The sequence below is a fragment of the Eubalaena glacialis genome, chromosome 9 (genome assembly GCF_028564815.1).
Source record: "Eubalaena glacialis isolate mEubGla1 chromosome 9, mEubGla1.1.hap2.+ XY, whole genome shotgun sequence".
Taxonomy (NCBI): domain Eukaryota; kingdom Metazoa; phylum Chordata; class Mammalia; order Artiodactyla; family Balaenidae; genus Eubalaena; species Eubalaena glacialis.
In genome coordinates this window covers 22,175,716-22,193,402 of record NC_083724.1, presented here as the reverse complement: position 1 = coordinate 22,193,402, position 17,687 = coordinate 22,175,716, and the positions used below count along the sequence as shown (strand labels likewise).

The 17,687-nt window shown below is 37.3% G+C and overlaps 1 protein-coding gene across 2 annotated transcripts in view; it reads left to right on the top strand.

Moving 5' to 3' along the window:
• KIAA1958 (KIAA1958 ortholog) overlaps nt 1-17,687 on the top strand; it is a 164,821-nt gene that overhangs the window by 64,853 nt on the left and 82,281 nt on the right. The gene's annotated exons all lie outside the window — the stretch shown is intronic.

Sequence of the window (17,687 nt, the reverse complement as noted above, 5' to 3'; positions counted from 1 at the left end):
ATCATAGGGTCATAGTTAATGTGTCTGGATAATGAGGACTCCGGTACTTTGTGGGAGTAGTGACTGTTTGCTCAATAATTTGTTTGAGAATTTAGCTCACTAACCCATTCAGGGCCCAAAGTGAGTGAGTGCTCCTCACATAAATCCCTGGAATGTGTTTCTTTAAGTTGTCATACTTTGAACTTTCAAAAGTTTAGCAGACTGACAGAGGCTTTTGGGTTTTGAGTTTTAAGCCTTTACAGTTCCTGTGTTTCTAATGCCTTGTCTGCTTACATTGTGTTCAAAGTAATCCATCCTTAGTGTTTACAGGCCTAACGTACATGCAAGTATAAAAATAGATTGCCAATAAAAAAAAAAAAGAATAAATTGCCAGCCTATGGGCACCAGGTCTGTGTCAGGCAGGGTCATCACAAGAAGCAATCACTCTTAGCTTGAGAAGTCTATAAATCAGAGATCAATGGCATTTTTTTCCCCACGTCCTCATTAAACAGTGGTGCTTAATGTTCAAATATGTTATAATGTGGCGATGATTACCAAGAAAACATAAACATGGGTGAATTGGGGATTACTAATTTTAAAACAAGGAAAGTCCTCCCCCTTCCTTCTCCAGCACCTAGGGGTTATGGAGAAATGGATGCAGCTGTGAAGTGAAAGGGAGGAGCTATCATCCTTAATATTTCTAAATAACTCAGGAGCTCGAGTCAGCATAGAGCTTGAGTCCCATTCTTTTGGAGCACTGCAGCACATCATCCCTTTCTGATGGGGCAAGGGGGTGGGGAGCACACTGAGTGTGGATACTGGGTTCAGGAACATCACCTGAGAGGTAGTATAATGTAGTGGTTAGTAGCACTGGCTTGGGCAGGCTACCTTGGTTTGAGTCCTGACTCCTTTATTTACTAGGTTTGAGACATTGGACAAGTTTCTTAAACTATCTGACTCAGTTTTCTCATTTGTACAATGGAGATAATATTAGTACCTCTTCATAAAGGTCAATGCATTAATATATCTGATGTATTTAGAATGAAACCTGGCACATAGTGAGTGCTATGTCAGTGTGTGTTGTTATCGTTATCTTTATTGTTAACTTCAAGTCTCAGGGAAGCTTTCTCTGACATTTCTAAATAGGTTAAGTTTCTGCTTTATAAAATTTAATGGCATCATTTACCACAGTGATAATAATAAGTACCATTTACTAGGTTTATTTGTTTGATTATTGTGTTAATGATACTTTCTACATAAGCTAGAGTAAGAACCATGTTTGTTTTTGCTCACATTGCTCACAAGGCCTGATAAGTGTTCAAGAAATACTTATTGAATGAATAAGTATTTTTACAATTATAAAATAACTCAAAAAGATGTCACTTATGTAAGATCAAAAAGATGTCATTGGGCTTCCCTGGTGGCGCAGTGGTTAAGAATCCGCCTGCCAATGCAGGGGACATGGGTTCGCTTCCTGGCCTGGGAAGATCCCACATGCCGCGGAGCAACTAAGCCTGTGAACCACAACTACTGAGCCTGCGCTCTACAGCCAGAGAGCCACAGTACTGAGCCCGCATGCCACAACTACTGAAGCCTGTGCATCTAGAGCCCGTGCTCCACAACAAGAGAAGCCACGACAATGAGAAGCCCGCACACCGCAACGAAGAGTAGCACCCGCTCGCCACAACTAGAGAAAGCCCACACACGGCAACGAAGACCCAACACAGCCAAAAATAAAAACAAATAAATAAATTTATTTTTTTAAAAAATATGTCATTTTACCTCTAAAGTTAGCAATTATTTAAGAAAACAATACTATCATACATAGGCAGAGAGGTAAGGAAATAGATGCTATCATGTACTACAGTTGGGAGCCATCTGTGGTAGACCCTATCTTGAAGGCAATTTGACCAAAAGAATTAAGTCTCTGCTTTTGGCTCTATGTCTAGGCATTTATCAAAATGACATAGAGGCATATGAAAAGGTTGATATAGAAAGATGCTCATTGTAGCACTTACACTGCATGGAATCAGAGTAAGCAAAATGTCTAAAAGTAAAGGCTTGGTTAATTATACTTTATCCATCATTAAAAAGTCATGTATAGAACCGTGGTTCTCAAATGAAGATTCCTACATGATAGTCACTCAACACTGGATAAAAATAGATGCCTAAGCCCAACCTCTTGGTCAGTGAATCAGAATCAGAATCTTTAGAGTTGAGCTAAGAAACAGGGCCTGTTTTTTCTAACAAGAACCTTAGGTGATTTCAGCGTACAGCTTGATTTGGGAATCACTGTTGCAGTGTTTCTCCAGTTGTGCATTGACTCGCAGTCAACTGAGCTAAAGGTTCTACTCATCTCTTAAAGCCAACTGAAATGCCATGTATTAAAATCTGTGGGAACCCTGGAAAACAAGAAAAGAGGACTTTGGTAGAACAACCAAAAACACAAAAATCTGGAAGAAGGGAAGAAGATGGGATCAGACTGACTATTCAAAAAGCTAATTACTGCTGACCACCTTGCACAAGCCAAGGAAAAATCTTCTGCCTGCCCCTACCCCCTGCAAAAATTAGTAGATGAATTTCCCCCAAAAGAACAAAAGATTCTTCCAAAAATTGGAGCAGCAAGACCTGGTTTGGAGGTGGGAGTCGGGGTTGCTGGTACTATCTCCTGGGCACAGAGCATCTACCTTAGAGCTTACCTCCAGGCAGCATTTTGAAGGGATATCTCATTGAGAGTGAGTGAACTCATTTATAGTTTTAGTCACCATAGACGTTCCTGAGATCCCAGGAGCAGAGGCCAGGCAAATGAGAGAGTTAAGGAACAAACAGGCCTCAGGCATTGCAGCACACAGAATTGGTGGTCATGATGTTCACTCTCCGACTTCACTAGGTACCTCTTGGGAGCCTAGTGAAGTACAGAATACTCCATGACCTCTCATATCTCCCTTGGTAAGCTAAACTGCCTGTCGGTTCCTGCCCCTATACTTCCAAGAGAGACCTAGCTGTTGGTTTTTCCCTACCATTTTTTTGTACCCAGAGCAACATCTGCTGCCTTCAAAGCCAGTAGCCCCCGGCTGAGTTTCTTGGAGTGGAGCGGGGCACGGTTTTACAAAGTTTACCACCTAATACACACACTCATATATGCACATACTCTTACTTCATTCACAGGCCTGTAGTTTTACTCTTTGATTTTATTGTAAATTGGATATTATTCAGCCTTCTTCACTTAAGACTTCTTTAGTGAGCTAGGCAAAAGATTGTAGCAGGCTTTCTGGGTCAGTTTTCAGTAATGTATGATTACAATTAAAGATGATGCGTACTTGTTGAAGGAGGTGTAGCCAGTGACTATTCCACATGGGTTGTTGACAGCCCACCCCCCTTCTCTGAACTGCTTCTATGCTTCATGAAATCCTGTTCACGAATGGGTAGGAGTGGCAGCTGCTCTTGTCAGGTTGGGCAGGAGGTAGTGGGGCAGAGGAGACACAGTGCTAAAGTTTAGGTGACAGGTAGAACAGGTGGGTAGCATATTTCAAATTAAAGAATTCATGAGAACTCATTTATTTGTTCATTCAGTAGGTAGTCATTCATTATTTGTGCAATATTTATCAAATGCCTTCTGTGTGTCATGCTTGTTAAAGGTGTTGAAAACACAGTGCTGGTCAAGGTTTCTACTCTCCAATAGTCTGCATTCAGTGCTTAGGGAAGGATTACAGAGCAAGAAGATGCCTGGCTCACAACTGTCGAGCCCCCGGGCAGTGTCTTTGTGTAAAGATCCTCAAATCCTAAAAAACATTTAGAAATCTAAATCTGGGATTTGGGCTTCAGCAGCTGGGAAAATGGTGATGCCATTTATTGAGATATTAATTAGGAAAATATTGGGAAATATATATCTGCTAACCAGATTGACAGAGGTAGACAAAAACATAATCTAGTAAAACAGCACCATGAGAAGAGTGCCAGAACCACTGATGAACTTAGTTTTAAAGGTGAAAGAGAAGGTGAGGGGCTAGTGACAGAAATTGAGAAGTAGCAGTAGGAATGCAAGATGGGTCAACAGTGAGAAATCTGTAAATGTAACTTATGATGTAAAAAAGAAAAAAGAAGATCAAATGTATAGTTGAGTAAGTACTTGATAAAATCCAACATTCTTTAATAAAGAAACATAGAAAACATTTTTTAAAAAATAAATTTATTTATTTATTTATTTTTGGCTGCATTGGGTCTTCATTGCTGTGCGCAGGCTTCTCATTGTGGTGGCTTCTCTTGTTGTGGAGCACGGGCCGTAGGCACGTGGGCTTCAGTAGTTGTGGCTTGCGGGCTCTAGAGCACAGGCTCAGTCGTTGTGGCGCACGGGCTTAGTTGCTCCGCAGCACGTGGCATCCTCCTGGACCAGGGATCGAACCCGTGTCCCCTGCACTGGCAGGCGGATTCCTAACCACTGCACCACCGGGGAAGCCCAGAAAACATTTTTAACATAGTTAAGAAAATTTATTAGGAACAAATAGCTAATATCATACTTAATTCGTTAAACATTGGAAGCTTTGCCATAAAAATTAGGAATCAGAAAACAATTTTGAAAAATAAGGATAACGAGGAGGGATTTACCTTCCCAAATATAAAAACATATTCAGCTACTGGAATTTTAAATGATGCAGTATTAATTGTAAAATAGATAAATATGCAGTGAATCAAAATATGAACTATAGAAATATATGAAAAAGTAAGGAAATTTTTGTGCTTTTGCAAAGGGACCATAATACTCAACCAAAACCATATCAATTTTTAAATTCCTTTGCATTTCTCAGGGAAATGGTCTCTTTCCTTCTTTGAATATTTTCTCAAATGAATGCTATGACCTCAAATTGGAGGGTTTAGTCCTATTACCAGTGCCCTGAAATTCAAGTCATCTCGATATCTGTTAAGCCCTTTTCAGAGTTTCTAAAATATTTAGCTTTATGAGCAAAAATAGATTACTCACATTCTCAATTCCTGTCACTGATTCACCATCTTATCTGGAACAATTATTACCACTTTCAGTACTCACCATCTTCATTCCTAAAAATGGAAGTCAGAATGGAGGGGCTATTAATATGATATATACAGTAGCTTCAAAATCTCATTCCCAGGAGCAAATATTTCACAATATTAAAAAAGACCTCTCTTCCCTTCCTGAGAACCAGCAAAGATATAAGAATTAATTTATGTATTATGTAGCTGTATCCATGTATATCATGTAATTATATCCACACTTATTAACTAACTTATTACTACATTAAAAATGTTTATTTAAAGCTTATCCACTATGCATAAAGAAAATGCATCTTAGTCTGAATGTTTCATCTTTTATTACAAGCTTTAGAAGTGGAGCAGTAGTATAAACCAGAAGCTTTGTAAAACCTAGTATTTTGGAAACCAGTGACCAGAGGTGAGGTCTTAGAATTGAACTAGGCCTGCAGGTTCCTCTACATAGAGATGTGAAGAACATATTGGAGTCAAAAGTGACTTGTAGGATTTGGACTTCAGCAGGTGAGGAGATGGTAATGCCATTTATTGAAATATTAATTTGGATATTAATTGTCAGGGTATGTACCTGATAACCGATCTGTAGGGGTGGATGAGAGCATCACCTGGTAAGACAGTAATATGAGAAGAATTCTAGGACCACTGATAAATTATAGTTTTAAAAGTCAAAGAAAAGATGATGAACCCCAGCAAAGGAAACTGAGAAAATAACAGGGCAGTATCATGGAATCCAAGGAAAAATACAGAGTTTCGAGTAAGGCAGAGAACAGCTCTGCAAGCCACTGAGAAGCCAAAAGAAGAGAACCGAGGACTGTCAGATGAGGTTGTTGACATGGAGGTTATTGGTGACCTTGGTCAGAGCAGTTCCAGTGGACAGTGGAGTAGCATGTGTTTTCGCATGGTTCTCTGAAATATGGTATCAGCCTGCCTTTAGCTCACTTACCAAGGTGGGGCTGTATTTTCAGCATCTAGGACAGATTCTTCATTATTAGGCCCTGGTACTCCTTAAGTCCTGGAGAATTCCATCAGGAGAATGAGGCTGTGTGAATTTAAAGACAGCTAAAAATGTTAACGTCACTCACTTTGAGATAGAATTTCAGTTTTTCTGTTTACTGTATACTTCTTCTTTGAATGGGCTGTAAAGCATGAATCATCATGTCAAATCATGTTCATTGACAGGAAAACCACTTTTAAAATGTGATTGAATAATACTGCTAGTCAACACATAGGGAATATTTTGAACGAATGGAATGCCATTGTAATTGTAATTAATTTTTTTCTCACGTTTATGCCTTTTTATTTTTATTTTTTGATGGAATAAAATGTTCTCAGCTTATCCTTTTCTATCTAATGCATTTTTTTAACATCTTTATTGGCGTATAATTGCTTTACAATGGTGTGTTAGTTTCTGCTTTATAACAAAGTGAATCAGCTATACATATACATATATCCCCATATCTCCTCCCGCTTGCATCTCCCTCCCATCCTCCCTATCCCACCCCTCTAGGTGGTCACAAAGCATCAAGCTGATCTCCCTGTGCTCTGCGGCTGCTTCCCACTAGCTATCTATTTTACATTTGGTAGTGTATATATGTCCATGCCACTCTCTCACTTTGTCTCAGCTTACCCTTCCCACTCCCCGTGTCCTCAAGTCCATTCTCTACGTCTGCGTCTTTATTCCTGTCCTACTCCTAGGTTCTTCATAACCATTTTTTTTTTTTTTTAGATCAGGCTATCGTTAATGTCGTTTTGTGTGTCCAGTTTTTATCCTCTATATTATGATTGTGCAAAAATGTTCATAGATGTTTTGCATCATTCCTTTTGTCAATCTTTTGATACTGATCTATGTGTCTATCCAACTGTTTATTTGATACCTCCTTTTGGATGCTTGTGGGTTTTTTAAAATACATTTATTTATTTATTTATTTTTGGCTGTATTGGGTGTTCGTTGCTGCGCGTGGGCTTTCTCTAGTTGTGGCGAGCGGGAGCTACTCTTTGTTGTGGTGCGCGGGCTTCTCATTGCGGTGGCTTCTCTTGTTGCGGAGCACAGGCTCTAGGCGCGTGGGCTTCAGTGGTTGTGGCACGTGGGCTCAGTACTTGTGGCTCGTGGGCTCTAGAGCGCAGGCTCAGTAGCGTGGCGCACGGGCTTAGTTGCTTCGTGGCATGTGGGATCTTCCCAGACCAGGGCTCAAACCCGTGTCCCCTGCATTGGCAGGCGGATTCTTAACCACTGTGCCACCAGGGAAGTCCTTTTGGATGTTTTAAAGGCACCTCAACGTAACATGGCATAAACGAAACCCTTTCTCAGTGGCCAAGTCAGAATCTCTAAACTATTCCTTCCTCCCACCTCCCATATCTAATCTTTCATCTTCTGCCTCTTAACTTGGTTTTCAAATCTATTGTCCTTTTAACATCCCTGCACTATCCAAGGCAGGTTACCAATATATCTTAGCTCAATTATTACATTCTGTCTCCTAAATGGATTCTTACTTCTGACTTAGATCTCTTCAAACTATTATCAGAATGATGATTCTAAAGTCACTTTCTTACTTACAACCATAGAATACTTTCTTCTTATCTCTATAATATAGCCCAAACTTTTTTACACGATCTACAAGATCTTCATGATCTGGCCCTTGCCTGCCTTTTCAGACACATCTTGTACATTCTTCACTCCTTATGGGCCCCTCCTTATGTTCTTCCATTCAGCCATACTGAACAACTTCCATTTTCTCAAACATAGCATGTTCTCTATTTTCTGGGCCTTCAAACGGGACACTTTTCCTGCCTCTCACTAACTTCTATGTGTCCCTTGGTTCTCAGCTTACATAGAAGCTAGTGGGGTGAGAGGCAGATAACTTTCCCTGACTCATCTCAGTCTAGGTGAGATGCCCCTGCCTCGTGTTCCTGTAACACCGTGTTCTTTCTCTGTTGTAGCACTTACTATGTTTGATTGAAATTATTTGTTTTATTGTTTCTCTGTCCTCCTAGACTGTAAGCTCTGTGATGACACAGACTATCTGCCTTTGTCACCCTTCTCTTTCCAGGATTCAGCCAGTGCTTCACAATGCTTAATACATGTTTGTTGAAAGTATGGATGACAGGTGACACTTTACATTTGACTCAGGGAACTAAGTTACATGAAACAGTGAATCTCTCTGAAGGCACATATTTTATACTCTCACCCAGGAAACCTGATTAAAATGACTTTGAAAGTCAACTGAAATGTTTTCCACTTTTCAAATTACCTTAAATGGTTTTGCAAAGTCATATAAGGCTTTATGGAAAGGCATACTTGTCTATAGGTTGGGAGGTTTTTATGTGTAAGTTGCATAGACTGTTCATGTTATGCCGTTAAAATCAGTGATTCCTGAGTCCATTGCTTTTTAAAGGAAATTGAACAAATCATCACTCCTAATCTATACGCTTGCTCTTTCTCTTATGATATTTATCTTGATTGAGAACAAATCTATCCTGGCTCTCAAGATAGAAAGCTGGGAATTATTCTCGCCTCTCTTTTCACCCTCATTCCTCAAAAGCAATTCATCACCAATTGCTGCCTTTTATCTTCTAACAGATCTGCCCTCTCTTCCTCTCTTTTTTAATTCCTTAGGCCTCTGGTCTAGACTCTGGTCTAGACTCCTTTGCCCCTTGCCACCTTTTAATCTATCTGAAAAATGGTCTTTATAAAATACGAGTTTGGCCCATGTCTGTTTTCTGATTTAGGCCCTTCACAAAGTAAACTCCCAAGCTCTTTGTATGGTACACAAAGACCATCGTGCTTTTGCCCCTGCATTATTCTTCAGTTTAATCTTTCTTCCATAGTTCCCATCTTAAACGTCACAAGCCAGTAAAAACTGAATCCTTATAGTTGGCTAAAATCACCGTACTGTTTCAAGTCACTGTGCCTTTGTGTAGAATGCCTTCACCCCTTTCGGGAAGCAGATCCTACTTCCTTTGCATTCCTCACCCCAAAAGTAGAATTAATCCTTATCCCCATATCTGGAACATTTACTTATATTGTATTATAGTTTATTAATTAATTGACTTACATAGTGTACTATTAAACTTTAAACTTCTTGAAGTCAAGAATGCCAGTTTTATTTCTCTTTTTTTTTCTGAATGCTTCACACAGTGTGTATTAGTTTCCTAGGGCTGCCTAGCAAAGTACCACAAACTGGGTGGCTTAAAACAACAGAAATTTCTTGTCCCACAATTCTGGAGGCTAGAAGTCCTAAGTGAAGATGTTGGCAGGACCATGTTCCTTTTGAAACCTGCAGGGGATCCTTCCTTCCTCTTACTACCTTCTTTCTGGTGGTTTGCTGGCAATCTTTGGTGTTCCTTGGCTTGCAGCTGCATAATTCCAATCTCTGCATTCATTGTCACATGGCTTTCTCCCTGTGTATCTGTCATCTTTTAAGGACACCAGTCGTGTTGGGTTAGGGGCCTACCCTACCTCTGTATGACCTCATCCAAACTTGACTGACTACATCTGCAATAACCCTATTTCCAAATAAGGTAATTCTGAGGTAGTGGGACTTAGGACTAAAATATATCTTTTTGGAGGGATACAATTTACTCCATAACACAGTGTTTAGCATATAGCAGGTATTCAATAGATTTTACTGAATTGAAATGTAAATGAAATACATGTTATATATTCATGGTATGGAATTAAAATATTTTTTACTGTGATTTTTTAAATTATCAATACTGTGGACAAAGTATCTTTAGAATTTGTCTGTTTCCAAAAATTACATAATAGTTACATGGTAGTTGTGACATTTGAAAATTAATAAATACACTATCTTAAAGTAAAAGCAAATATTCTCTGAATTCTTTATTTGTAAGCCCATTTTTAATGTCTACTAATTTATATAATTTGCATATAAATTTTGTTTGAAACAATAGATGTATTTTAAATTTTAGAAAGCACATTCTAGGCCTCAATAGCAATAAACACCCTTTCCATATCCTTTACTGTGTTTTTTTTAAGTAGTATCTCCTTTCTACACATTAATGTTGGAACTTTTTTCTTCAGACTTCTTTGTTTTTGATAAAATCTCCGTTGTTTAAGTAGTTTTCCATATTTAACATACATAATAAATTGTATCCTTTAATGGGAATATGGAGAAATTAAGTTTATATGATATACTTCTTAGATTCTGAGAGTTCTAATTGGTGGGAAAATAAAATAGGAAGTTTACGTCATTCTCAATAAGAAAAAACAGAGTAACCTTATTTCTGTTTTTTTACAAGAGCTGTTGCTTCTCATGTTCTGTTTTATTTTTGTTGTTGTTTCTAGGTTTTTAAATCACTGGTCTGTTAGTTGAGATATCATCAGTGCTTTTTAGACCATACCCACGTTTCCTTTGCATTGAAAGTTACTCAGGGAACTCCTGAAAGAAGGTAGCAATGTTGAGTGTGTTTAAGTTTGATGGATCCCTTCTCCATCCCTGCTAAAGCTAGTTATATTCCATTCGCAATTGATATGGTAAAATTTATCAGAATTTTTTATGGCTCGTGCTTTTTGCATCCTAAGGAACATTTGCCTACCCCAAGGTTACAAAGATATTCTCCTGTGATTTCTTCTCAGAATTTTCTAGTTTCAGATTTAGGTCTGTGATCCATTTTGAGTTAATTTTTACGTGTAGTGTAACTAAAGGTTGATTTTTTTTTTTAATGGATATCCTATTGATCCAACACCGTTTGTCGGAAAGATTTACCTTTACAGTTTTGTCAAAAATCAATTGACCAAATATGTGTGGGTCTATTTTTGGCTACTTCCTCTGTTCCATTGATATATGTATCTATTCTTTTGTCAATACCCCACGATCTTGATTACTGTAGCTGGAGATTATTGTCCACGATCTTGATTACTGTAGCTGGAAATTATTGTAAGTCTTGAAATCAGGTAGAGTGAGTCCTCCTACTTTATTCTTACGTTAGAATTTTGCTTTAGTTATTTGCTTTAGTTATTCTATAAGTTCTTTATATTTCCATATAAATTTTAGAATCAACTTGTCAATTTCTACTAAAAAAGCCTGCTAGAATTTTGATTGGAATTGCATTGAATATATAGATCAATTTGGGAATAATACCAACCTAACAATATTGAATCTTCCCAGTCTACAAATATGGTATATATCTCTGTTTATTTAGGTCATGTTTAATTTCTCTCAGCAGTGTTTTGTAGTTTTCAGTATAGAAATCTTGGATTTGTTCCTAATATTTAATACATTTGGCACTACTTTGAATATAATTTTTTAAACTTTAATTTTCTAATATTTTGTTGCTGGTATATGATTTTTTAAATATTAATCTTGTATCCTATTACTTTGCTAAATTTATTTATGAGTTCTAGCTGTTGTTTTGTGAATTCTCTGGAATTTTCTACATAAACAACCATATCATCTACAAATAAACAAGTTTTACTTCTTCTGTTCTAATTTTTCTTCCTTTTCATTTATTGTATTATTTCAGTAGCTATGACATCTAGTACAATGTTGAATAAAAATGATGCAAGTGAGCACGTTCTTGCCTTATTCCTGATCTTGGTAGGAAACAATTCAGTCTTTTATATTAAGTATGATGTTGGCTGTAGACTTTTTGTAGATGTACTTTATCAGTTTGAGGAAGTTCCTACTATTATTAGTTTGCTAAGAGTTTTTATCATAAATAGATTTAAAATTTTGTCAAATATTTTGTCTGCATCTATTGAAATTGATCAGAGGCTCCCCCCCAGTGGATGGTTAATATGTTGAATTATATTGATTAGTTTTTGGTTTTTGTTTTTATTAATTTTTATTGGAGTATGATTAGTTTTTGAATAAACAGCCAACCTTGCATTCCTGGGATAAGTCTGCATTCCTGGGATTGGTCATGATGTATTACCCATTTTATATATTGTTGGATTCAGCTTACTAATGTTTTGAAAGGATTTTGCATCAAATTAGGAATATTGATCTATAATTTTCTTTATTGTAATATCTTTGTCTGGTTTTGGTATTAAGGGTTATGCTGGCCTCCTCAAACAAGTTGGGTAGTGCTCCCTCTTCCTCCTAGTTTTTGAAAATATTTGCATAATTTTGGTATTATTTCTTCCTTGATGAGTGATAGAATTTACCAGTGAAATCTTTTTTTTGGAAAAGATTTTTTTTAATTCAATTTATTTTATAGATAAATGGCTACTCAGATTTTCTGTTTCTTCTTGTGTCATTTTGTTATGCCTCAGTAATTAAGATTTAGTGGTATTAAAACAACAGCAACAACAAATCCTTTAAAAGGTTCAGAACCTCATAAAGAGAGAGACTATAAGAACTGTGGGGCAAATTGTAACTGAAGTCAGGTGAAAGCCAACTAGATATTCATGGTGTTTGACTGGTAGCTCACTGTCAGGCTTTGGAAAAGCGACATAATTTTTTCATACCTTTTTTTTTTCCTAAAAAAAAGTTTTTCTCAAACTTTCGAAAGAAAAATATTTTCATGAACCTTCTTTATACCTAGTGCTGGCTTAAGTCATTTTTATCATCATGTTATTTAAATATGTTTATACATAAAATATATGCTTATACTTCTAATAAACCTGTAAATCAAAACAGACATACAAATTCAACTAAAGTAAAACTGCAAAACCATTAAGTTCAAATTAACAACATTAATATGATAAGAGAACCAGACTTGAGACAATATCTTTCTACTATTATAATGCTGGAGGCAGTATAGTATGTTAATTAACAGTGTGGGCTGTGGAGTTAAGACTGAAGTTCAAATTTTGGCTCTACCATTACTTTGTCCAAGTAAAATTAGGATAATAAGTTACCTAATTTATTAGGATTGTTGATATAATTAGGATTATTGATGTGTCAAGTCCTAGAGTAGTACCTGGCAATCAGTAATTGTTCAGTGAATGTTAGATATAATAATAGTTTTATGTTGTTGTGAAACCTAATAATTAATGTTAGGTTTAATGGTAGAAAGTCTGATTCTATATTTAATGTTTCTGATTTTGACTTTAACAATATAAATACTAATGCATAGAATATCTGCCTAAGTTAACATACAATGTGGTGATGATAACTTTATAGCTTTGTTTGCTGATTTAGGATAATCAAATCTCATACTTAACCTACACTCTGCTAGGCAGGCCTCCTTGAGGTTCAATTTTTAATGACATGTCCCATGATAATTCTGTAAAGCTTAGTGTCTAATCCAATCATTGCCCATATAAAATGTGGGAAAATCCTATCTGAAGTTATTTTTCTATTCTTGAAAATGTAGAAGAAACATTATTTTTTAGCATAGAGCTTATCATCAGACTGCTGAAGGAAATTAGTAGATCCTAGAAACTACAGTTGATCCTTGAACAACTCCAAGTTAATCCGTGTATAATTTATAGTAGGCCCTCTGTATCCAGGGTTCAACCAACCACTGACTGTGTAGTAGTGTAGTATTTACTATTGAAAAATATCAATGTTTAAGTACATCTGCGCAGTTCAAACCCACATTGTTCAAGGGTTAGCTGTACTTATTCTCAGCAGTTTGAAAGTACCTTGATTGTCTTATGGTTGATTCTGTTTTGTATTAAACTTTGAATATATTGCAGTATATTGATAGGTATTCCTTGTCAGCTTAGACTCAATCCATTTAAGTACCTTAAATATTAGCTAATTATGCTCTCATAGCTACCAGTTAACATTGGTTGCCTGGTTGAATTATATTAATAGTAATACTGGAAAAATATTTTCATTTTATGGTACTCAAGAAAAGTTTAAGAGCCTCTTCATGAGATTGCTAGTACGTTTCATAATATAATAAAAGTGACTTATGATTACTACCTGTTGATTCTTAAAGGTTGGTGATTATTATAGAATTAAGTGGATAAGTTTTTAACAAAATTTAAAGTTTTATGCACTTTGCCTTTTATTTTAATTATGATTTTTTCTGGCTGCGGGTCTTCAGCAAAGTTACTATTTTACTACTGTATAGTAGCTTTTACCTGGACAATAAGTACTTTTGGCTTCCTCAGGCTTATACAATTTTGTGTGTTGATTCTGCCACGTTTTTTACAGTTTGAACTGTTACAATGACTTCATTCAAATATTGTGCCATAATGTATATGATTTTTTCTATGAGCATATATCATTTATTTCTTTTCTCATTAGCCTACGACATTTAAAGAGGTATTTTGCTTCACCATTACATATGCCGTTTTCATGATGTCAAATCATAATACTTTTCATTTGAAAATTATTAATGCAGAAGAGTAGTTTCGTATTTATATCTGCTAAAAAGAATACAGCATGAACAGGTTTCCCAACAAATTGGAAGTTGAGTGATGTCACTTCAGTTGATTATGGACAGTAATATGAGTATAGATACAAAGGCAAAGGGGAACTAAAATTACAAGGTGATACTTAGATATAAGATTTAGATGGTTCATAATATGCTTATATTAATTGTATTTTTATTATGATAAAAATGAAAACAATTATAAACATTATGCCATAAAATTATAGACCTCCCAAGATTTATTTGTGGAATCCAGTCTGAGAAACCTAGAGTTTAGTGCAAAGAAAATGAAGGATTCTGCTCTAAGTTTTCAAAAACCAGAGGTGAATGTATTATTTTTTGTGTATCAGTTAGTAGTTGAGTTCAGCTGTGTGTAATCAAATACTTCAACAACAGTGGCTTAAGCAAGATCAAGGGTTTATCTTTCCCTTAAGTAACAAGGAATCTTAGGCAGTTCAGAGCTGATGCAGTGGCTCCATGATGTCACCAAGCTCCTCTGGCTATTCTCTCCCATCCTTAAGTCCTTATTTCATGCTCCTAAGATGGCCTCTGCAGGCCCAGCCATCATGTCCTTATTCCAGTCAGGAAGAAAGGGAAGGACAAAGGGAAAAAGGTGAAAACTGGGACAAGTCTGTGCTTCAAAGGGTTTTGCAGAAGCCCCACCCAGTGACTTCCGTTTACATATTATTGGCCAGAATGGTGTCATGAGATTTCCCATTTCAAAGGAAGCTGGGAAATATGTTTTAGGTGAGCATATTGCTGCCCCAATAGATTGGGACTCTGTAATGAAAAAGAGAGAATGGATACTAGGTAGGCAAACAGCAGTCTCTGCCATACCAACTAAACAGATATGTTAAGAAAGCTCAAAAAACAAACATCAGGGAATTCCTTGGTGGACCAGTGGTTAGGACTCCGTGCTTTCACTGCCAAGGGCTCAGGTTCGATTGCTGGTTGGGGAACTAAGATCCCGCAAGCCGTGCGGCGCAGACAACACACAAACAAACAAACATCAACACACACACACCCCCCCCAGTCTTTCTGTTTTTCTGCATTTCTACTTTAAAGTTATATGAAAGGAATATAAATGAAGTAAGTTCCTAAATTGCTAGAGTACGAAGGAAACATAAAGATTATAGTCCTGTCATTTTAAGCTTAGAGATAATTAGTGGCTTGTCTGAGGCCACAGACAGGAGTTCCAGGACGAAAATTTGAAGTTCTTGACTCCCACACTAGTCCCTGTCCTTTTGATTTATTGCGCTGCTTCATAAAATCTGGTTGTTCATGTATTACTCTCCTACATACACAAGACAGCCGTGTTTTGGTTACACCACTGGGGAGAAAATCCTCTAATCCCTTGAATGATTACAATAAAAGTCATAGGAGGAAATTTCTTGTTTCTTATTTGAGGGTCTTATATGTTTACTTTGTTAGTGTTGATGGTGCTGCCAGCATTTATAAATTCATTCATTCACTCTTCATTCATTTATTCAGCACCAGCAATAGATTATAAGGTCTCAAGGGCAGGACTGTATCTTATTAACTTCTGTATCCCTAAGTAGGTCCTCATTGATGAATGAAAAATTATATCATAGTCCCTGTCCTCAGGTAATGCTCAGTCAAGTCTGGGAAATGGATAATAATGTCAGTTGATAACAGTACAGCAAAGGCCAAGTTTCTTGAGATAATGGAAGTACAGGAAGAAAATCTAAAATCTCTGAGACTGAAAGAGTATCTAGAAAGACTTCAACAGGAGGTGGTCCCGAGGTCAGTCTTGAAGGGGTTTTCCAGGTGAAGAAAGAGGAAGGCTACATATCAAGCCAAAGAATGAGTTTTTAGAGGCCCAGTGGGGGTGAGAAACTGTTTAGAGAGGAGACAGGAAATATGGGAAAAGGCCATAGTAGTAGTAGAAAATGAGGGTCGGGAGGTTGACTATAGCCGTGGCCGTATCACAGAGGCCATATCACACATGTTACAAAACATGTTAAAGGATTTGAATTTACCAAACTCTACTGATGGTGTGCCATGGAGGTAGGGCAGAGAATGGAGGCTCATATGCGCCCTTTTGCATGGTCACATGGCATTGCAGTTGGACCTTGGCACCTTAGTGCAGAGCCCACTTCCAGCGAGGTACCTTTTGTCACCCACAGCTGCAGATGACCAGGGAACACACATCAAGATCCTTGTTCCTCTAGAAGAATGGTACAGATGAACTGGTTTGCAGGGCAGAAATAGAAACACAGATGGTAGAAAACAAATGTATGGACACCAAGGGGGGAAAGTGGCGGGGGTTGGTGGTGGTGGTGTGATGAACTGGGAGATTGGGATTGACATATATACACTAATATGTATAAAATGGATAACTAATAACCTGCTGTATAAAAAAAAAATAAAATTCAAAACTTCAAAAAAAAAAGATCCTTGTTCCTTCCTCCCTAGTTCTTCCCAGGATGTCCCTTTTGACAGAGCCTTATTAAACCTTTCTTATCACATGTGGACTCCACGTGCCTCTTTACTTTTTTTTTCATCATGTTGTCCTCACTCTTACCCAGTCAAGGACCCATAACAAGTATTCTTTTTGACCTCTTCCCAATAAGGAATGATTCATTCCTCTGTGGTAGTTGATTATATACCAACTTGGGTGTATAGGAACCTCAGATGGTAAAATACACCAGATGCATGTTTTTACCTCTAAATTGTGAGATAAAGGCAATGTTTCAGGAATTTCAGACAGCAGGGAGGTGGGAAACCTGCTCCTAAGATTTGGTTAGGGTGCTGGCACCCGGCTTACCCATCCTTGCTTCTGGTCTACAGCCTGCCTGTGCCCCTGACCCCAGCAGGGGCCTCTAGTGGCTCCCCTCCCAGACTGTTTTCCCATCTCTGTTAAAGACTTTTCTTCCCCACTTCCCAGATATAGCCCCTCATTCTGTTCTTGGGCTCCCAGTAGTGTCATTTGTTTTCTGGTGCCCAGCAGAAAACCAGATTTCCCTTCTCTGACATCCATCCTAGAATGGATCTAAGCCTTTGGTGGCCCTGCCTCTAGTAATGAAGTTTATGGTAGCAGAAGGTGAAGTTAGAAGTTCATCCTCCTGGTTAATACAAATAATACACACATTTTATTATTACAGGGCTGACTGAACCTCTCTCTGTGTGACTTTGGAAGTAAAATGTACTATGAAAAAGCTCACCTCTTTTTTATTGCTTGTTTCTTTTTTTTTTTTCTTTCACTTTTTTTTCTTATGTAGGCATTATAACAATAAAGGAAATTAACAAAAAATTTCTCAAGTCCCACAGCCATAAACCATCGATTGTTTTTACTTTTTTTCCTGTATTCTCTTCCAGTCTCTGCCCATATGCAGTGATATTAACTGGATACAGTTTTGAAGTATATTTTTTTA